Below are 11,538 nucleotides of genomic sequence, written 5' to 3' on the forward strand. Positions count from 1 at the left end.
ACATACCCCAAAACCACCCAGGGAGCCACCAAAGAAATATTTCCACCACCGTAACCTTCTGTATCCGCGAGATACCATCTTGGAGCCGTCGCCGGCGTTCTGCCGGAGGGGGATTCCACCACGGAGGGCTTCTACATCAACACCATAGCCCTTCCGATGAGTTGTGAGTAGTTTACCACAGACCTTCGGGTCCATAGCTATTAGCTAGATGGCTTCTTCTCTCTTTTTGGATCTCAATACAATGTTCTCCCCCTCTCTTGTGGAGATCTATTCGATGTAATCTCTTTCTGTGGTGTGTTTGTCGAGATCCGATGAATTGTGGGTTTATGATCAAGTTTATCTATGAATAATATTTGAATCTTCTCTGAATTCTTTTATGTATGATTGAGTTATCTTTGCAAGTCTCTTCAAATTATCGATTTGGTTTGGCCTACTAGATTGATCTTTGTTGCCATGGGAGAAGTGCTTAGCTTTGGGTTCAATCTTGCGATGTCCTTACCCAGTGGCAGAAAGGGTTGCAAGGCACGTATTGTATTGTTGCCATTGAGGATAAAAAGATGGGATTTATATCATATTGCTTGAGTTTATCCCTCTACATCATGTCATCATTCTTAATGTGTTACTCTGTTCTTATGAACTTAATACTCTAGATGCATGCTGGATAGAAGTCGATGTGTGGAGTAATAGTAGTAGATGCAGGCAGGAGTCGGTCTACTTGTCACGGACGTGATGCCTATATACATGATCATGCCTAGATAATCTCATAATTATTCACTTTTCTATCAATTGCTCGACAGTAATTTGTTCACCCACCGTAATACTTATGCTATCTTGAGAGAAGCCTCTAGTGAAACCTATGGCCCCCTGGTCTATCTTTTATCATATAAGCTTTCAATCTACTTTTATTTGCATCTTTACTTTTTGCATCTATATTATAAAATACCAAAAATATATTTATCTTATCATATTATCTCTATCAGATCTCACTTTCGCAAGTGGCCGTGAAGGGATTGACAACCCCTTTATCGCGTTGGTTGCGAGTTCTTTGTTTGTTTGTGTAGGTTCGTGGGACTTGTGAGGATCCTCCTACTGGATTGATACCTTGGTTATCAAAAACTGAGGGAAATACTTACGCTACTGTGCTGCATCACCCTTTCCTCTTCAAGGAAAACCAACGCAAGCTCAAGACGTAGCACACTGCCATTTGAGTCATACTAGTATAAAACGCATGAAGAAGCTCCATGTTGATGGATCTTTGAACTCACTCGTTTTGAAAAGATTGAGACATGCGAACCATGTCTATTGGTATATATGCATGAAGAAACTCCATACAGACGGATCGTTTGGACTCAGTTGATTTTGAATCACATGAGACATGCAAATCATACCGCATGGGCAAGATGACTGAAAGGCCTCGTTTTTTAGTGAGATGAAACAAGAGAGCAACTTGTTGGAAGTAATACATTTGACGTATGCAATCCAATAAGTGCCGAGGCACACAGTGAATATCGTTATGCTCTTACTTCACAGATGATTTGAGTAGATTCTAAGTATATTTACTTGATGAAACATGAGTCTGAATTATTGAAAGGTTCAAGCAATTTCAGAGTGAAGTTTAAGATCATCGTGACAAGAGGATAAAATGTCTATGATATGATCATAGAGATGAATATCTGAGTTACGAGTTTGGTACACAATTAAGACCTTGTGGAAATTGTTTCATAACTAATACCGCCTGGAACACCATAGTGTGATGGTGTGTCTGAACATCATAAATGCACCCTATTGGATATGGTGCATACCATGATGTCTCTTATCGAAATACCACTATCGTTTATGGGTTAGGCATTAGAAACAACCGCATTCACTTTAAATAGGGCACCACGTAATTCCTTTGAGATGACATTGTGTGAACTATGGTTTAGAGAAACCTAAGTTGTCATTTCTTAAAACTTTTGGGGCTGTGACGCTTATGTGAAAAGTTTTGCTTGATGAGCTCGAACCCAAAGCGAATAAAATGCATCTTCATAGGACACCCAAAAACAGTTGGGTATACCTCCTAATTCAGATCCGAAAGCAAAATTGATTGTTTCCAGAAACGGGTCCTTTCTCGAGGAAAAGTTTCTCTTGGAAGAATTGAGTGGGAGGATGGTGGGGACTTGATGAGGTTATTGAACCATCACTTCAACTAGTGTGTAGCAGGGCACATGAAGTTGTTCCTATGGCGCCTACACCAATTGAAGTGGAAGCTGATGATAATGATCATGAAACTTCAGATCAAGTCACTACCAAACCTCGTAGGTCGACAAGGATGCGTACTACTTCAGAGTGTTACGTAATCCTGTCTTAGAGGTCATGCTGCTAGACAACAATGAACCTACGAGCTATGGAGGAGCGATGGTGGGCCCGGATTCCGACGAATGGCTCGAGGCCATAAAATCCGAGAGAGGATCCATGTATGAAAACAAAGTATAGACTTTGGAAGAACTACTCGATGGTCGTAAGGCTGTTGAGTACGGATGGATTTTAAAAGGAAGACGGACAATGATGGTAAGTGTCACCATTAAGAAAGCTCGACTTGTCGCTAAGATGTTTTCCAACAAGTTCAAGGAGTTGACTATGATGAGACTTTCTCACTCGTAGCGATGCTAAGAGTCTATTGGAATTATATTAGTAGTTACTGCATTATTTATGAAATCTTGCAGATAGGATGTCAAAACATTGTTTCCTCGATGATTTTCTTGAGGAAAGGTTGTGATACAACCAAAAGGTTTTGTCAATCCTGAAAGATGCTAACAAGTATGCAAAGCTCCATTAATCCTTCTAAGGACTGGAGTAAGCATCTCAGAGATGCAATATACACTTTGATGAGATGATCAAAGATTTTGGGTTTATACAAAGTTTATGAGAAACTTGTATTTCCAAAGAAGTGACTGGGAGCACTATAGAATTTCTGATGAGTATATGTTGTTAACATATTGTTGATCAGAAATGTTGTAGAATTTCTGGAAAGCATATAGGGTTATTTGAAAAGTGTTTTTCAATGGAAAACCTGGATTAAGCTACATGCACATTGAGCATCAAGGTCTATAAGGATAGATCAAAAACGCTTAATAGTACTTTCAAATGAATACATACCGTGACAAGATTTTGAAGGAGTTCAAAATAGATCAGCAAAGAAGGAGTTCTTGGCTGTGTTATAAGGTGTGAGTATTGAGTAAGAACCAAGACCTGACCACAGCAGAAGAGAGAGAAAGGACAAAGGTCATCCCCGATGCTTTAGACGTAGGCTCTAAAGTATGCTATGTTGTGTACCGCACCTAAAGTGTTCCTTGCCATGAGTCAGTCAAGGGGTACAAGAGTGATCCAGGAATGGATCACATGACAGCGGTCAAACTTAACCTTAGTAACTAGTGGACTAAGGAATTTTCTCGATTATGGAGGTGGTAAAAGAGTTCATCGTAAAGGGTTACGTCGATGCAAACTTCGACGCTAATCCGGATGACTCTGAGTAGTAAACCGGATTCGTATAGTAGAGCAGTTATTTGGAATAGCTCCAAGTAGCGCCTGGTAGCTGCATCTACAAGATGACATAGATATTTGTAAAGCACACACGGATCTGAAAGGTTCAGACCCGTTGACTAATAAACCTCTCTCACAAGCGAGATATGATCAAACACCATGGGTGTTGGAATCAATACAATCACATAATGATGTGAACTAGATTATTGACTCTAGTGCAAGTGAGAGACTATTGGAAATATGCCCTAGAGGCAATAATGAAATGGTTATTATTATATTTCCTTGTTCATGATAATTGTCTATTGTTCATGCTATAATTGTATTAACTGGAAACCGTAATACATGTGTGAATACATAGACCACAATATGTCCCTAGTGAGCCTCTAGTTGACTAGCTCGTTGATCAATAGATGGTTATGGTTTCCTGACCATGGACATAAGATGTCATTGATAACAAGATCACATAATTAGGAGAATGATGTGATGGACAAGACCCAATCCTAAGCATAACACAAGATCATATAGTTCGTTTGCTAAGAGCTTTTCTAATGTCAAGTATCATTTCCTTAGACCATGAGATTGTGCAACTCCTGGATACCGTAGGAATGCTTTGGGTGTACCAAACGTCACAACATAACTGGGTGGCTATAAAGGTGCACTACAGGTATCCCCGAAAGTGTCTGTTGGGTTGGCACGAATCGAGACTGGGATTTGTCACTCCGTATGACGGAGAGGTATCTCTGGGCCCACTCGGTAATGCATCAACATAATGAGCTCAATGTGACTAAGTAGTTAATCACGGGATCATGCATTACGGAATGAGTAAAGTGACTTGCCGGTAATGAGATTGAACGAGGTATTGGGATACCGACGATCGAATCTCGGGCAAGTAACGTACCGATTGACAAAGGGAATTGTATACGGGATTGCTTGAATCCTCGACATTGTGGTTCATCCGATGAGATCATCGTGGAACATGTGGGAGCCAACATGGGTATCCAGATCCTGCTGTTGGTTATTGGCCGGAGAGATGTCTCGGTCATGTCTGCATGGTTCCCGAACCCGTAGGGTCTACACACTTAAGGTTCGGTGACGCTAGAGTTGTTATGGGAAATAGCATGTGGTTACTTAAGGTTGTTCGGAGTCCCGGATGATATCTCGGACGTGACGAGGAGCTCCGGAATGGTCCGGAGGTGAAGATCGGTATATTGGACGAAGGGTATTGGAGTCCGTAATTGTTCCGGGGGTACCAGGTGATGACCAGTGTGTCCAAAAGGGGTTTCGGAGGCCCCGGCAAGTGTTGGGGGGCCTTATGGGCCAAGGGGAGGGGAACATAAGCCCACTAAGGGGCTGAGTGCCCCTCCCACCCAGAAAGACTGATTCATTCGGATCGATATGAGGACCCAACTCCGTTGCATTGCCAGAATCCATGTTCCATATTTGAAGCGGGTTGACCTCTGTGCTTCTCTCATGGTACAATCCTCTTCCTGCTGAGCCCCCTTTCTCCTTGGTCCACAAAGAAAAAAATGTAGGACTGGTGCCGACAGTTCATCACGGAAGAAAGAACTCATAGAGCCGGGATCGGTAACTAATAGTACTAAGCGAAATAATCTATAGAATCAAAATAGAATTACTCCTGTCTCATTATGAACCGAAAGGGGCTGGTATTTTTCCAAGAAATCTCCAAATAAAAAGCCTGTTCAGGTAGGCCGTCTAATTCTCCGGAAAGGATTAGTTGAAATCCCCTAATAGTTTCCACAAGAGCAACATACTTTCCTAGAGAACCAGTAAAACCTTCTACCACAAAGAACGGTTCTAATAAGAAATGCTCATTTTTTCTTGCTCTTGCTAGGTAGGGGCGCCACCCCTAGGGCAGCCTCCCCTCCCAGCTTGGGGGGCAAGTTTCCTAGGGGGTGGGGGCGCCCAAACCCATCTAGGGTTTCCCCTGGCTGCCGCACCCTCCTCTAGATCCATCTTGAGGGGCCGGCCCCCTCTCCCCTTCCCCCTATATATAGTGAGGGGTGGGAGGGCAGCCACACCCTTCCCCTGGCGCAGCCCCCCCCCCTCCTCCAACACCTCCTCTTCCTCCGTAGTGCTTGGCGAAGCCCTACCGGAGAACGACGAGCTCCATCACCACCACCCCGTCGTGCTGTCGGAGTTCTCCCTCAACTTCTCCTATCCCCTTGCTGGATCAAGAAGGAGGAGACGCCCCCGGGCTGTACGTGTGTTGAATGCGGAGGGGCCGTTGTTCGGTGCTTAGATCGGAATCAACCGCGATCTGAATCGCTACGAGTACGACTCCTTCATCCACATTCTTGCAACGCTCCCGTATTGCGATCTTCAAGGGTATGAAGATACACTCATCCTCTCCCTCTCTTATTGCTAGAATCTCCATAGATTGATCTTGGTGATGCGTAGAAAATTTTGAATTATTGCTACGTTCCCCAACAATATTTATTACAAAATGGCAACATTTCATTTTTCAACAATATTAGACCATATTTATGTCCAATAACCAGATGATTGTGTGTTAAAAACTTTTCATCGGTCTCCCATCAAATTGACAAAGTTCTGTTGATTTAGTAGAAAACGGGTCAAATTTGAACTACAACCATCACATAGTTTTCTCTTTACTTTTTGCAAAAAACATTTTTAGGTACAAAAGTATCTATTTAATCAGAGATACACCAAAAGTTTTCCAAGATTCAAACCCTAGCTATGAACGGTCATGCATGCCGTTTTGGCCGTGTTTTGAAACGGGCATAGGAAATAAAATAAAAACTGAAAACCTTCGCATTGTGGAATTATATAACCTAATACTGTGCACAAGGGTGAATCTTGGAATGGCAAACAATGTTGCCCAAGGAAGTTTCTTTTTCTTTGGACGACAAATCAATTTTCCATTTTTCGAGTGCCCAAAATGAGTTTTTTTGTGAAGGACCTACCATATATTTGTTGCAAAATTGGACCAAATCAATTTCCTAAAATACTAGGCCATATTTAATGCATAATTGACCAAATGGTTGGGTGTTAAAAGTTTTGATCCACCTCTGGTGACAAAGACAAATTTCCGCCAATTCAGTAGGAAACGGATCAAATTTGAATTGCAGCTGCATCATAGTTTGCTCTTTATTTTTCCCAAAAAATATTTCTAGGTACATAAGTATATATTTAGTCAGAGAAACACCAAAAGTTTTCCAAGATCCAACCACTAGCTAAGAACGGTCATGCCCGCCGTTTTGATCGCATTTTGAAACGGGCATAAAAAAATTCAAAAAAAATCAAAAAATTGGAAAACCTTCGCACAGTGTCATTATATGTGGCCAAGTTACCATTAAAAATAATATAATAGTAATACGGTAATTATTTTAAAAAAGTGTTCTCACAAATGAGTTATCATGTGTGAAGAATCATGGCTTTCAAGCCAAATGATCAATCTTATGGCCACATTCATGACATAGTTTGTTAAAATGATCTCATATCGTGCACAAGGGTGCATATTGGAATGGAAAACAATATTGCCTAAGGAAGTTTTCATTTTCTTTGAATGAAAAAATCATTCTCCATTTTTCGAGAGCCCAAAATGAGGTTTTCTGGTGAAGGACCTACCATATATTTGTTGCAAAATTGGACCAAATAAATTTTCTAAAATATTAGACCATATTCAATGCACAAATGACCAAATGGTTGGGTGTCAAAAGATTTGATCCACCTCTGGTGAAAAAGACAAACTTCTGTCGATTCAGTAGGAAGCGGGTCAAATTTGAACTACAGCTGTCTCATTGTTCGCTCTTTATTTTTTTCCAAAAATCATTGTAGGTACATGAGTATCTATTTAATCAGAGAAACACCAAAAAATCCAAGATTCAACCACTATCTAGGAATGGTCATTCCCGCCGTTTTGACCGCATTTTGAAACGGGCATAAAAAATTCAAAAAAAATCAAAAAACTGCAAAACCTTCGCATTGTGTCATTATATGTGGCCAAGTTACCAGGAAAAATTATAAACTTGTAATACGATAATTCTTTTAAAAAAGTGTTCTCAGAAACGAGTTATCATGGGTGGAGATCAATGGCATTCAAGCCAAATGATCAATCTTATGGCCACATTCATGACATAGTTTGTTAAAATGAACTCGTATCATGCACAAGGCTGCATATTGGAATGGCAAACAATGTTGCCTAAGGAAGTTTTCATTTTCTTTGAACGAAAAAATCATTTTCCATTTTTCGAGAGCCCAAAATGAGGGTTTTTTTGTGAAGGACCTACCATATATTTGTTGCAAAATTGGACCAAATCAATTTTCTAAAATATTAGGCCATATTTAATGCACAAATGAGCAAATGGTTGGGTGTCAAAAGATTTGATCCACCTCTTATGAAAAAGACAATTTTTCGCCAATTCAGTAGGAAGCGGGTTAAATTTGAACTGTAGCTGCCTCGTAGTTTGCTCTTTATTTTTCCAAAAATCATTTCTAGGTACCTATTTAATCAGAAATACATGGTTTGGTGGCGATACGTCGAGGTTTGGACGGTGGCCGAGGGCCCCAACTCTAGAGGGCATAAACTCGCATGCCCGCCGTGTGGTCACCGCGTGACCGTTGCGTTGCCATGCGTTCTGGGGGGCCTATGCATGTCTAGTGGGTTGGGCACTCCCCGGGTAGGTGCTAGGAAGAAAATTACAACATAAGATTCTCATGAGGAGACCGATCTATGCTCAAACATGAATTAGCAGCCAAGTGTTTGATTAGCGGTATGGGAAATGCACATGGCTAATGGGCATTTGTTTGGCCTGAGGATGATCAGTTACTAAGAGCATCTCCAACAGCCGCGCTAAAGCGCCGCGCGCAAAAAACCTGTTAGCACGCGCGCTGCAGCAGGTTTTGCGCGCCCGCCTGCGCTGGCTCCAGCAGCCGCGCTGAAATGCAGCGCGCGCGCCGCTCTAGCAGCGCGCTAAAGTGCAGCACGCGCGACTAGAAATGTATGCATTTTTAAAAGTTGAAATTTAAAAAAAAACTAGATAGATTGCATAGATTAAACGATACAAAAGTATTTTACATCCGAAACATAGATTGCATAAAATAAAAACGACAAACGATAAACATAGATTGCATTAACAAAAAAAACTACTCTAAGTCGCTATCATCATCACCACTATCATCCTCGGCGGTGTCGTCCGAGGTAGATAGCCAGATGTCCAGCCACCGCTCATCGTTCGGCGTGAAGAACGACCGCCCACCTGCTGCAACGAGGTCGGACTGTGCATTCGCCAACGCCTTCCGCCGACGCCTGTCCAACCGCGACGTGCGGCGCCTTTGCGTGTCCTCCTCGCGGCGCCTTGCCCAGTAGGCTTGCTCGTAGGCGACGTCCTCCGGGTGGCGCTGGCGCCAGTCCGCCATGACCCTCTCGTCCTCCTGGGCGACGAGGAGGCGGCGTTGCCGCTCGGCGTGCTCCGCACGGTCTTCCGCTGTGTTCATACGAGGCAGAGGGGCGAGGTTGAGTGCTTGCTCGAGCGTGTACACATCTTCGAAGTTCATCTGGCCGTGCGGCCGACCTAGGCGCCACGCCGCCGCGTCGTACGCGCGGGAGGCCTGTCGCACCATCCCGTACGTGCCGAGGGCGAGCCGGAGTTCGCCGGAGCGTATCTCCGCGGTGTAGCTGCCGTTGGGTCGCAGGCAGACGCCGTGGTAGCCGGACGCTCCTCGGCGGCGCGGCGGCATGGCGGCGCGGCGGTGGCGGGGCGCTGGAGCGGCGCGTGGCAGAGAGGGAGAGGGAGAGGGGAAGAGATGTGTGTGGAGAAGGCGCGTGGCGTGCACAGCTTTTATAGGCGAGCGCGAAGCGGCGCGCCAAATCTTGCGCGCGAGCTGGCGCCTTTTCGCGCGCGCGCGCAAACGGTTCCCTCGCGCGCTTGTTTCCCGCGGCCGCTGGAGCGCGGCAAACCGCCCTGCGCGCGCTAAAAGTTGCGTTTACCGCGCGCGCGCGTCGTTTGGGGCGACTGTTGGAGATGCTCTAAGAAGACTGTCTTCACAAATTTTCAGCTCAAAAGGAGGATCCTAGGTGGTACTTGCTTTGCAAAGTACCATACTGGACATAAATACGAATGTTGAAGTTGGGCTCAAAATAATGAATGAATTGAGCTGAAATTTGGTGGAGGATGGTTATTTGGGCATAGGAAAGCAATGTAGAAAATGGATACCATTTGGGCATGCAAAGTGGTACTTCCTTCACAATGCTCTTCTCTGTAAAGAAAGCTCAGAAAATTAGTGAGAGAAATTGGCTAAATGAAATGAGCTCAAATTTGGTGTAGGTAAATTACATAGGTATATAGAATATGTGGCAAAAATTCAACTCATTAGGATATGCATAGCTAGTACTTCTTTCACAAAGGTTCTAGGTGGACAAAAACTTTGAAAATTCTCCGAGGAAGATTTACTGGGCAAATGGAGCTGAATTTTGTCATGAGGCAATGATTTGGATAGGAAAGAGTGCCGAAATTTTTTTAGGGCAACCAAGAATATATAAATAGCATTTCTTCACAATGCTCTTCTCTGGACAGAAACTTTAGAAAATTAGTGAGAGAAATTGGCTAAATGAACTGAGCTCAAATTTGGTGTAGGTAAGTTATATAGGCATATAGAGTATGTGGCAAAAATTCAACTCATTAGGATATGCATAGCTAGTACTTCTTTCACAAAGGTTCTAGGTGGACAAAAACTTTGGAAATTTGCCGAGGAAGATTTACTGGGCAAATGGAGCTGAATTTTGTCATGAGGCAATGATTTGGATAGGAAATAGTGCCCAAAACTTTTGAGGGCAATCAAGAATATATAAATAGCACTTCCTTCACAAAGTATTTTTTGGACAGAATAGGAAAATGAATATTGCTGAATTATTTTTGAACTAGGCAAGGAAGGTTTTTTACATATTTGACAAAGATATGACCCAAAGAATTTAAGAGATTTGTTTGAGAATTTTGGGAATGACAGAAATATAGGTTGCTTCACAACCTAGGGCAAAAACTGACACATGGACATGACACATAGGCAAAACTGATGAGGTGGCGCCTAGTCATAGCAACCCACCACAATTTACAAGGTTATGACCATCTATATTGGTCATGATCAGCTAGAAATAAGGCAACGGACCAGTGCTATATGCTTTATGACCATTTCGTGTAAGGAAATTACGACCTTTCCGACCAAAATGGTCGTTATAGTTTAGGGTTTGGAGCCCCCCGACCAGCTTTTGACCAATTGGTCTCAAATGGTCATAGATCTATGACCGATTTTTTCAGGGTTACTGACAGAAGGTCACTAGTTGACATATTTCTTGTAGTGAATACTACTATGTTTGACATATTTATTACTGAAGGTGTGCTTGCTCTAATTCATGTCAGTTGTGGTTCAAATCTTATGCAAGATGATCCTGAGATCATCTATGCGACAAGATTGTTATGTGCAGGCATGATTGAAAGCGTTGCGGTTCGAGCGTTGTCGCTTTTGTGAAGTCGGGTATCCGTTACCGCGTGACCCAATTACACGAGGCTTAGAACAAACACTATCCAACGGCATCTATTACCCTCAGTAAATAAGTTACCTCATAATCATCCGAACCAAACATCCTGTTAATCTTGATCAAACAAATCTTACTCTGATTCAGCGACTTAGCTTGCCACATGCCAGGATCTTCTCTAGCGACTTAGCTTTCCAGGTTATGTAGGCTATGCATGTATCTGCATCGGCAACCCTGCGCTTGTGCTGTAGTTGTAGCACAAATGAGACGGATGAACACCGGTGAGGAGGAAGTCAATGGGTTTGGTGAGACGACGATCTATGGCATGAAGGAGTATGCCTCGACGGACTCCAGCGATGGGTTTGGCGAGACGACGATCTATGGCGCGATGGAGTCTGGCTCGACGGACTTCGCCATGATGCCCGACGGTGCGACGGCATCCATGCGTCGCTTCCTGGCCTCCATGCGCAGCACGAGGGACTCTCTCTATCAATACGGCATGA

The sequence above is a fragment of the Triticum dicoccoides genome, chromosome 7B (genome assembly GCF_002162155.2).
Source record: "Triticum dicoccoides isolate Atlit2015 ecotype Zavitan chromosome 7B, WEW_v2.0, whole genome shotgun sequence".
NCBI lineage: Eukaryota > Viridiplantae > Streptophyta > Magnoliopsida > Poales > Poaceae > Triticum > Triticum dicoccoides.